This window comes from Acanthopagrus latus, chromosome 8 (genome assembly GCF_904848185.1).
Source record: "Acanthopagrus latus isolate v.2019 chromosome 8, fAcaLat1.1, whole genome shotgun sequence".
Taxonomy (NCBI): Eukaryota; Metazoa; Chordata; class Actinopteri; order Spariformes; family Sparidae; genus Acanthopagrus; species Acanthopagrus latus.
In genome coordinates, this window is record NC_051046.1 from 15980606 (window position 1) to 15992322 (window position 11717).

General features: G+C 41.7%; 1 long non-coding RNA gene across 2 annotated transcripts in view; it reads right to left on the bottom strand.

Moving 5' to 3' along the window:
- The window catches only part of LOC119025084, a 45285-nt gene extending 38465 nt beyond the window's left edge, over positions 1–6820 (bottom strand). For both annotated transcript variants that reach the window (XR_005076690.1, XR_005076689.1), the window contains exon 1: positions 5417–6820. This is a non-coding gene — a long non-coding RNA (uncharacterized LOC119025084). The remainder of the gene's footprint in view (positions 1–5416) is intronic.
- Positions 6821–11717: the final 4897 nt, after the last annotated feature.

Below are 11717 nucleotides of genomic sequence, written 5' to 3' on the forward strand. Positions count from 1 at the left end.
CATACAAATGACCAATTCAGGACTTCTCTTTTTTCCTTTTTTATTTATTTTTTACAATGCCAGTGGGATGGATGAAGAAATGCTCAGGATGCACAATAAGAAGTCAACAGGTTGAAGATTTGCCACATTTAGAGCGTTATTCTTTGTGGGACATTTTAGTAACTATTTCAGGCAATAAAGTCTTACAACACGATCGCAAAAATAACACTTGGTATGTGTTTCATGGTGTACCACAGTTTTTTTTTTTTTTTTTTTTAAGGACTTTGTGCTGAAGATTGAACAGGCTACTAGCACCATCAGTGCAACATCACCTGTCTCTGGCTTTCCACCAGCTCTGCCTCGCCAAATCATGAAACATCTCTTTTCCCTCCAACCAATCAGATCCCAATCTCCGGCTGTTCTCATGCAAAGAAAGAAAAGGGAGAAGCCAATGAGAAATGGCCCTCCTCTTTCCCCTCGTATCTTACACACACGACAATCACCGTCTGAGAAATGCCAACGGACGGGCAATCAGTCATTGTAATTAGGCTGGCTGCCATTCCCGAGCCTTCATAATTCAGGCTGGGGCTGGAGGACATAGGTAGTGAGAGCCCAGCTGCCGGCTGCCACAGCCCACCCCTGGCTCACCCAAACCTCAACACAGGCCACTCCCTCTCTCCCCTCTTCGCTGGCTGACTGCAAAATTAAAAAACTCCCCCCCCTCTCCCTCCCTTCCTCCTTGTCTACATCCCAAAACCGCTCCCACTCACACTTTCTTTTCACTGCACTGCAGAGTTTTGTTCTCCAAACTGCATGAGTGCGAAAGCAGATACCTTGTGCCGAGAAAACAGGCCTTTAAAAAGAGGAAGGGTCTTAATCTAAACATATAAAACACCTCTATTAAAAAGTGGGATGGTTTATTTTGCTCTGTACGATTTTATTTGATGGTGTAAAGCCTGCAGATGGGTACCGTCCACACTGGTGCAGGGAACACTGGATTTACAGTACAGACATGGCCCGCTCTTTTTCTCTTTGGAATTCACACATAAACAGGAAGCTATGGCAGTATTCTACAGAGATTTATTTTATTTGCTTAAAGGCCGTGGTTGACTCAGAAACTGGCTTTGCCTGTTGCATAGGACCTGAAGTTTTCTTGGCAGAGAATTGAAGAACTGCAAGTTCAGCCAAAATAGACAATAAAGCAGAATGGAGAAACATGCCAAATTGTTGGGGCAATTCAGTCCAGAGGCTCATTTTTCCAAAATGATTCACACTGGAAAGAAAAGCATTTCCCTGTCCTCAGATGAACTTAGTGTGCTCTCTGTCTGCTTTAACAAGGAAGCTATGGGGGAGGGAGAACAACGTGTGCACACTCAGTCGCGCGCACAGACGTGCATGTGCACACACACACACACACACACACACACACACACACACACACACACACACACACATATGACCACACAGCCATCAGTGCAGATTCTTTGCTCACTGTGGAATTAGGTCATGCACATAAAAGCCCCAAACACAGACACACATATAAACACGCACTACTTTTAAAAGACATTTTCAAAGTCACAGGGGAAAACCACACACATGGAATCTTTGCAAGAAAAACCCAAATACAGCGAGCACCGCCAAGCTGGGTAAGTGCCATTTTACATGTACTGTACTCTGTATTGTACACTAACAGCTTTTACGGTGTTTTTTAAGCATGTACTCCGTTTTTTTCAGCAGCGTCAAGGAATGAGGCAGGACTACAGGCAAGTTCTGCATCAGTCAGCAGTGTCCTGAGGCTGGTTTATTGGCTTGTCTGGCTCAGCTGCCTGACAGCGTTCACCTGTTCCCGCTGCCCACTGCAGGATGACAGTCAACAGTCTGCTGCCGCACAGCGGGAAAGAATGCTTGAACTTGTTTGTCATTATTTGTTCGTCACCCATAAAGACTGCCTGCGAAAAACAGATGTTAAAAATGAATACACTGAAATGAGAACTTGCAGAAGTCCAGTATCGGTCCATTTTTGCATCCGCTAACCACTCCGTCGTCTCACTCATGGTCCGAGCCACGACCCTGTCTGACTGGTTACACATCACATATAACTGCCTATCAGCGCTGAACACTGTGAATCGGAAAAGTACTGAGTAACTTCTGTTATCGAATAAATGTTGAGGAGTTGAAGCATAAAGTTGCAGAAAATGGAAATGGAAATACTCAAGTAAAGTACCTCAAAATTGTACTACAGTGCAGTATTTGAGTAAAGTGTACTTCTTTCCATTACCATGATTTTACCAAGATTTTCACATTTACTGCAAATGTATATCAGTTTCTAAATAGCAGTCCTCTTGATTAAAGGGGCATTATGTAATTTTGAAGGACTTAAAATTCAATATTTACAATATTAATCACATAATAATACAAAGTCATGTATAATTATGTTTCACATAACTGAACAAACAAGCTTTTCTCAGAGGAATATAAGGTTGCAGCTAAAAAGGTGGCAGGGTCCGCCACATAAACAAAATAAAACAGTTAGTTCATTTAGTTCATTCCGTCATGAGAAATATGTTTGAGAGTTTGTTTACTCAGTTTGTTTGTCCATGAAGATCTTTCTCTTCTGACTAGAAGTTATTCACCAAAACGACAGAGTGCTCCTTTAATAGTAAACGGTATCAGTTTCAGCCCGAAAAAAAAAAAAAAAAAATTCAGGCCAATCGTTAATTAGATTTAAAAAATAAAAGGACACCAAAAATACTTATGTTCGTCAGCACAACATGATATCTAAATCTTAAGTGCAGCTCACTTTGTAAATATCCACTCATTAAGACTCACAGTAAAATTAGATCTTGCACAAAGTAAACATTAAGTATTAGATTACATAGAAAAGATAAAAGCCTTCTGTACTGTTTCACCGGGAGCTTTTATCCACTTGTAACTGTGCTACTACTAATGACAGTAAACATTCATGCAGCTGTTTCGTCTCTCGGTGATGTGAGACTGATATTAGATCAAAAGTATGATGAGCGAATAATGAGAAGGAGACTGCAGATCAGAAATATCCATTACCATGATCTATTGCGTGGAAGTCATTCTGCTGTCGAACTAAATCATTATCTTTTTCACTGTCGGTGTTGAGAGACTTTGCTTTCTCGTCAGATCGTGTTCAAAAATCTTTAACAGCTGCAGTGTTATCATTAACGATTCACCCAATGGTCGTCCAGTGAGCCCTGCACAGCTCTGATGTCTACCAACAATAAAGAGCTGAAGAACAACGGCATTAAGAGATACACACACACACACACACACACACACACACACACACACACACCTATGGATGACTTTGTTAAGATGTTGTTGCAGAAAACAGAAATGCCTTGATTTACAAAAAAAAAAAAAAAAAAAATCTAGGTAAATACTGGAGCCCTACTGATGCTTGATGTTCGGGGCCGATGCTGATATCACAAAGTAAAAAATGTTCATGTCGATATATCGGCTGATTTACTTTTTTTCAAATGGTCCCTAAAATGTGGTTATCGAACTCTTGTGACAAAGACGTGTAACAGAGGCTGGATATTTTATTGTTTAAGAATTAACGTTACAGTCTAAAATGGCACAAGCTGTCACTGAAACAGTAAACTTCACTGGGAAGTTAGTAATTGCAAATTATAATAAATCATAAAGTACATGCATACCAGGCAACATTTACACTGATGCCGATATACATAATATCAGCCAGTAACATCGTCAGGTTCTGGAGAATACAGAAAGATACTTTTAGTAATCGCTAGAGTTGTTTCAGAGTCTGATTTTAAACAGTGACGGGAACAGAGAGAGCTGTGTGACATGAAGCGGGAGTTTATTTCAACTTTGTAAAAGTTAAAAATGTTGCTGATGCTGTTATTCTACAACTATAAATACATTTAAAAAAAACATTATTTCCTCACTATGGACGGCAAGCTAAAGGGAATTAAGATAAATTGCAGAGCTGCTGAAGGGACTTTGAGTAAGACATTTAATCTATGACCTTTAACCAGCGTGGAGGTTGAGGCAGGAGAAGCAAAGATAAGAAAAAAATGTCACATTAGGAACAACAAGAGTTTCAGTTATCATCGTGCAGTTTCACTCAGAACAGGGTTTCAGAGCCCGAGTGACAAAAAAAAATCTCAAACTCGTCCTTCACTGATTTAAAAGATGTCGTCACTGAAACGAGAAACTTCCAAACTCGTTTCTGAATTCCACCGAGTGTAAAAGCTGTCCAGTGTGAGCATGAACAGGCGTCAGCGACGGGTCATTACATTAGATTCATTTCAGTGCTGGTTAGCTGCTGGATTTTGTTCTTTTCCTCATGCAAGCTGCAGTCAGAAAAACAACAGCAATGATCATTCAAGCTGCAGAAAAAGATTAAAATGTGGTAGCTGCGCTTTTAATTTTTTAACCCCATAGCTCATATCTGACTTCTTTTTTTTCTTTCTCACACACGACTCTCTTGTTTAAACATTGTACACAGCCTACTGTTCTTTCAATTATAAAGTGACTACATGATTCCAAACTAAAGTTTAACTTGCACTGTATTTTGAAAGTTGTAACCTTGATGCTTCATGTTTTCAATAATTTAATCTACGGCGCTCTTCGTCTGCATATTGTTCTGACCCGATAGTCTCATTTAAAGTCAGTGAATTATAAATCTGAAGATTTCTAGTCAGTATTTGGACCTGACCTCTCAGAGCTGCACCTCGGACCCACATCTATGTACTTCATAATCACTCAAATGAAACACTCAGTTTAACATTTGCCTTTCCTTGACACTGCGGCACCAGAATTAATTCAAAACTCCGAAAGATTTGAAAACACAAATCGAAGTGATCACTGTCGTGCTGCATGAATGTCCTTCCCCTGTGCTTTTAGTTGGGTTGATACTCGCACTCGCCGGCTGCACGCATTTCAGTGAACCTTAACACTGTTTCTTCTCATAACACTGAGCTGAAACCACATGACACCTTCCAACAAGGGGGACTATGTACGAAAACAGGAAATAAACTAGAAAAGAGAAAAACCAACGAGAGGAATAAAGTTTCACCACAGCACTAATGAAAAATGTGATTAAAAATACAACAAAATTAAATCCTCACTTACTAGTTACTGTAATAAAAAAAGGGCCATTAAATTCAGGCTTTTCTTTGAAAGAGACACCAAAGAAAAACATAAAGTCAAAGCCAATGTCAAGTCTCCAGTGTGCGAGGGACAGCTACAAGATACTCATACATGATCAAATAATTTAGATTAACGTTATTTTTATTATTATTATCATTATTATTATTATTATTATTATTATTATTATTATTATTATTATTATTATTATTATTATCATCATCTTCATCATCAAAAGATTAAGATAATTCAGAGTAAGTCTGAAGACAAAGACAAGTTGCAGTGGACTCACCATAACAAAACACCATGTGCGTGTTGTTTGTCAGCTGCAGGTCTCCTGCTCGTGCGTCTACAGTGCAACAGGCACGAGAGCAAACCGAGAGAGGACCAGCTCTCACCGTCTGCAGCTGCTGCCTGTCGTTGTTGTTTGCTGTTGTTGTTGTTTGTTGTTGTTGTTGTTGTTGTTGTGCTGCCGCTGCTTCGAGAACTGCCAGCAGGAACCGTACGTGTCAACACCGCTCCTCGTCTGAGTCGGACAGCCTGGGGAAAAAAAAAAAAAAAGAAAAGAAAAGAAAAAAAAATGATTGTCGGTCGAGTTTTAATCTACGAGGTGGTCTGACGAGTGTCGTGAGGACGGGATTACAGGCTGCACATCCCGCAGAAAGCTGCTCATCTGCTTTCATCCGCTGCGCAGGCTGCCTGTCCCCAATATCCCCGCGCGCGCGGCTGCATGGCGAATGTGACTCACTGCTCCACTGTGCGTTAAAGGCTGGACTGCGACTTGCCACCACAGCCAACAGGGGTTTCGACTGGTACCGTCCGTGGGAAACGAAGTATTTATTTGACCTCGTTTTCTTTTCTTTTTTCTTTTCTGTCTGTCTTTCTTTCTTTCTTTTTTTTGCTAATTGTTTCTGGAGTCAGGTCATGGCTGCAGTGGCTTTTCTGCTGGGGAACAAAAATAAGCGCAGAGCTCGAGGGTGGTGATGCTTGGCCTGTGATCTGGGCTGCAGTTTGGCTCCAGGGTGGACGAAAGTTAATATTCGATGCATGGAGACTGATCAATACCACGCATCTGCTCAAGTTCGTCACTGACCCACAGCCCATCATATAGGTGCACTTTACTGTGTGAAGAAACATCTCTGTGAGGGTGTCACCTTAATCTGCTTTCATATTTAGGGCACATGCAAATAGATCACCAATATTATAACCAACCAACCACCCTCCCCCAAACTAGCATTGGAATAGTAGCAAAACAGCCGGTGATAAGTTTATCGCGATACAAGCTTTAGATGATGAATAATAAGGCTTGATTGTTTGCGAAAGTTGCAAAATGAACCGTTTTGGTAACACTAAATTGACACATGAACGAATGCACATGTGATAAAGGCTTGCCGTTGTTACAACAGAGGCTCAAACAGCTGTGACTCGGCCCCCGCGTGAAACGATGCAAAAGTCGGCCTTTGGCAGTAGAACGCGTAGACCGGTGGGAGAATGATTAAGCTAACACCAATTTTCTGTTTTAAATCATTATTCTTTATAATTCCCACTGTAGTTGAACATATGTGCACTGGGAGCGCGGTAATGTTTCTTTAATAAACCAGATGTCAGAAATGCTAGAGCGACCGGAGCAAAGGTTTCGTGTCAATTTATCTTCATCAGATTTTGTGAGTTGAGTCCCAGCTGTCCCTTTGAGGAAAAGTTTAGGGGGTGAACTTTCACAAAAAGGGTAAAGTTTCCACAAAAAAAAACAAAAAAACATTCTGAGCTTTACAGTGTTATCATAAACAACTGAAGTGGATGGGGACTTGTCTTTTTTTTTTTAAACTTGAAAGAACCCCCCTTGCAAACCAAAATTACAACTTAAAAATGGCTCCATGCAGCTTGTCCAGACTTAAACAAGCCACTTGAAGCCTCGAGGTCCCAAACTGATTGTTATTCACACCCTGTTTTTAAATTAAACTCTTTGTGGTATGTGCTTAGCTAGAAGAGTTAGCACCGACCACATCTGAAGTAGGCGCACATACTTGACCATGTGATGAGGGTGTTACTGATGTCTTTAAAAACACTTCTGGACAAGTTGTATTAGCTCTTAAGCACATTTTAAAACAAGTCCCCACCTGCTTCAGTTGTTCCGGAGAACTCTCCCACACTGTTTTGCTGCGAAGCTCCAGAAATGTTTTGTTGGTCTACGGAACCTCACTCAACTTCCCGTCGACACGGGGATGACTTGATCGTGACACAGTTGTCATTTTGGAGTCAGCTTTTCCTTTAAGGGATTTTCCGGAAGGACACATTTCTCATTTGTAATACCAGCAGTCACGCACCGAGCATCCTTCGGTAACTCGACTTTGGTGCGGCGCAGCGTGCACGGCAGAAGTCAAGGTACTCACTCTGCAGCTTGTCTGACAGAGAGGCCTTAGGGGTGTTTTAATGGTGGCTTGAGCTACCACTCAGAATAACTCACTGTATCTTAAGTTGCACCTGTTGCATGAACTGTGAAAATACCCGACTTGACAGACACTAAACACAGGCTGCACTGACTTTTCATCCCGAGTACACAACAACTTTTACCCGGCAACACATCGCGCTCTAAAGCCAGGCCACTTAGGCCTCTTGATAGCCTCTATTAATACGAATGCCACCTCTCACATTAATGTATCTCATGTTTCCGTGAAGCCCTCGCTGAAATGTATGATCATTTTGATCCCCGTGCACCGTGGTGGCACCAGCAGTGCAACCCTGCTGACCCCGTACTGCATAGAGACAAGGGTAATGAGATTAGCCGTGCATGAGTGTGACCGCCGTTAGTGACGTGTCTCTCCAGATTGTGCGTGCACAGCTTTCAGGCTCCGCAGTTCAAGTGACAAAATCACAGCCGTTAGGAGGGCGAGGATTACTCGACGGGGTGAGTGGGTTCACAGAGCGGCGAGCTCAGGGCAAGAGTTAGGCCCCGCGCGCTCGTGCCAGAGGAAATGACATAAAATGTCAGGGATTTTCTGACTGTTTCCAGAGAGTGCTTCCTGCCTCTTAGTGACATTTAGGCGAGTCCTATTTTCATGCACTGGGAGAAATGGTTCAGTTTATAGGCCGTGTTGTGATTTCTGTCAGTGTTTGCTTACGTTGCTCTATCAGCATATTTCAAAGAATGAGTCTGGACTGACCGTATTAACCACTGATTACACTGTTTTGGTGTCAGTCTGATCTCTTTCTTCTCCTGTTAGGATTCCCTGGAAGGATGGATCAAGGATGTAAACTTGAAGGTCGAGAATATAGAGATGTAAATACAGCTGTCATGAGTCCTGGGGGTTTCTCTGCCACTTCAACTCAAAATGCAGCGTGCCTTATTGCTGCAATGCATTTTGGTCTATTAAAGCTTTCAGAGCCTGGTCTCTTATCCTGTGTGATTTATTTGGTATGGTAATCGCTCTAATAGATATAGCTTATTATTTAGTGAAGTAAAAACTAATGTTAAAGGTCCTGTTTGTAAGAAAAGTAAATTTGGGTGTCTTATTTCAGATTTGTCAAAAACTGATGCTTTGTGACAGATTTATTGATAAGTAGATCAAGTAATCTTTACAGTAATTTGTAGGCAATGATGTGAGGATTTTCTGCCATTTTCTCATATTTAGGATAGTAACCTGACTGTCTTCAGATTTTGGACTACTAGTGAGACAAAACAAGCAAATTTGATCATCTGGTGGACATGGCACATAAAATAAAAGATGGGTTATGAACGGGCCCGCAGGTATTTTTCTACCCAGCACCGATAAAGAATCTGTGGAATGCTCAACACCTTACACAGAGCTATTTTGAGAGCATCGCTAATCTGAATCTTGATTTTGTGAGGCGTCGAGGCCTATTGTCTGTCCTCCTTGACACCCACCCGTCTGGCTGCTCCAGACGCCAACGCAAGGACAAAGACACAACTTTAATTCTGCTTGTCAAATCAATTCACTTTTGCCGACTTGACGTTAAACTGTTCAGGAGAGTGGTCAGCTCGGCCTTCAATTAATCACGTTGACCACTGGATCACAGCGGTCGCACCAGGAGATAAAAAGCCACGGCTTTCGACACAGAAAGCATAAGATGTTTTTTCGAGCTTGACCTCATACCCATGTTTGGAGCCATTTGAATGCTTAAAGTAAGTTCACCAAAGACATAAAATTTGGTCATTATCCAGTCCGAAAGTCAGGTGACGTTTCGTAGTCCACAAAACATTGTTGAGACATTTGCATAAACAACTGAAGATGATACAATTTGTCTGACATAATCCAAGTCTCTGGAAGCCCCGAGATCCGAAATTGATCTGCTCGTGGACAAGCCTTTGCGTTCACGTCAGATGGGACGTGTGTGTGCCTATCTCGGCAGGTTCAGTAAAGATATTTGCTTAAAACATGCTATAAAAAACATCTTTTCAAATCAATTTGGAATCTCAGAGCTTTCAGAAACATGGATTACGCGATAAGCTTTTCTGTTTGTCTTGGATTTCTGTTTTTTTTAATTTTTTTTTTAAAATCTTTTTAAAAACGTCTTTGTTGCCTTCAATCGTTCAGAAGAACGTCGCAGCACTGGTTTGCTGTCCGTGGAGCTCCAGAAATGCTTCGTGGACTACAAAAAAGATTAGTTTTTCCCCACGGGACAGCTGCCCTAAGTCCCCACCCAGCCCAGCGACACACAAGTTAAAGAGCAAAATTTTGATTTCTAATTCAAAGTCACTCCAGCCATTGTGCGCCGTCGCCTGAATGCACACATCCTTACCCTCCTTCTATACTTTGCCTCAGACAATGAATCTCTTATGCTGCTTGATCGCGAGTCCAGACACAACATGCTTGCAAATGCAAAAACCACTTGATATTTAGATTAAGGATTACGACTTACTCGTCTCATCGGGCTCCCTCCTGGAATTCAATGGCGTTTGCCATCGTCCATAAGCATGTGAATTCCAGCTTTGGGTTAAAGCGATGAGGTCGCCTGTGACTGTGCCGAGATGTTTTGCTTGAATGCTCCTTGACCTCAGACTGTCTGGAGGCTCTTTGCACACTAAGCCATGCTTATTTGTAAACAGAATGCCATGCTGAAGTTCTCCACGCTCGCCCCTCAGCCTCTGAATAAGGCCACTTTGCACAAAGAGACCATTCTTACTGGTGTTTGGACCCCATTCCTGTTTTACTTTATACTTGCGGTAGAGGCCTCCATTTGCTTTGGATCGTAAAAGTGGGACTATTTCTTACATAAAGCATTAATCAGTGGATTGTGCTTTAAGTGAATGACTTGAAAACTTCATCCCAGTAGTTTTTCACAGTGCCCGGACCACCAACCTCACTGACAATACAACTCATAAAATGGTGCATGAAATCAAACAAGATTGTAAACCAAAACTGGCACTGGACCTCAAACTCTTGGCTGTCGCTAACTTTCTCACATTCTCCCTCGTGCTAGTCTGTTAACTTTGAGAGCTGCCTCCTAAGGAAAACATGTTCATTAGATTCCCAGCAGGAGGCCCTACGTGGGCTTCACCCTGTCATTGACAGATGCATGAATGACTCAATGTGCGTCTGGATTTGTAACCTGCGAGGGCTTTAGAAAAAAGCCTGGGAGACAATGGCAACTGAGGCTGAAGCTGCACAGCCTTCAGTCTAAACAAAATCTCATTGTTCCTGTTTTCCATAGTTTGGGGGTAAGGCATACCCTCACCCACCTCCCCCAACACCAAAAGACTCCCAGAACCTCAGTCCGCTGTCCTACCCCAGCCTCTGTATTCCACCAGCTCTGAGTGCTGTTAGTGGGGCCGGTAATTAAACAGGGCTGCCTCTCAGTTTCTGCAGCTCCATGGGGGGAGACCCTCCATGAAATGCACTCCTCATTCTGAGTCCAGACGGCAGCTGATGAGGGATTATCTGCTGGCAGAGGCATGGCATACTCCCCACCATAATCTTCAATTAGTTCAGTTCACGGTGATGTGTTGGGTGGACCTGCCACTGCCCTTCCCACGGCTTCTTTGTAAACATCACACCAATGTATTGACAAAATGTACGTTGTCATGTTTTGCCTAATCGGTCGGAGAAATCAGCTTGAAAAATATAAAAATATAAGTGTAAAGAAACAAAATATTTAACATTGGTTATGTGCAGTGATGGAACGTACATTTACATTAGATTTATTTGTAATTGTAAATGTGTGTATCATTTTATTTTTACTGGGACTATTGATACTTAAATGTCTTAATTATAAAATTCAGTCAAGTGCCTGACAGTTTGTTGCACCACCTAATGTTGCTAATGCTAGCTAACGTTAGCATCCGTAATGCTAGTTAGCGGCAATTAACGCTATTAACGTTAATGCAGCTATCGCTAGCTAATGTTAGCATTGCTGACACTAACTGGAGCCAACTGTCAGAATTCTTACACAGAGTTAAACAAAAGAAGTCATCTAAATCTTTCAGAACTCTAAAATGATCAATTTACAATCATAATGTTTGACAGGAAAAGAGATACTTTTATTCTGTAACTTTCTACTAGCTCTGTAGCTGTATTATTTTTAAAACATAATCTGTCTACATAAAAATCTTATCAATACGACCTCTAATTGAATTT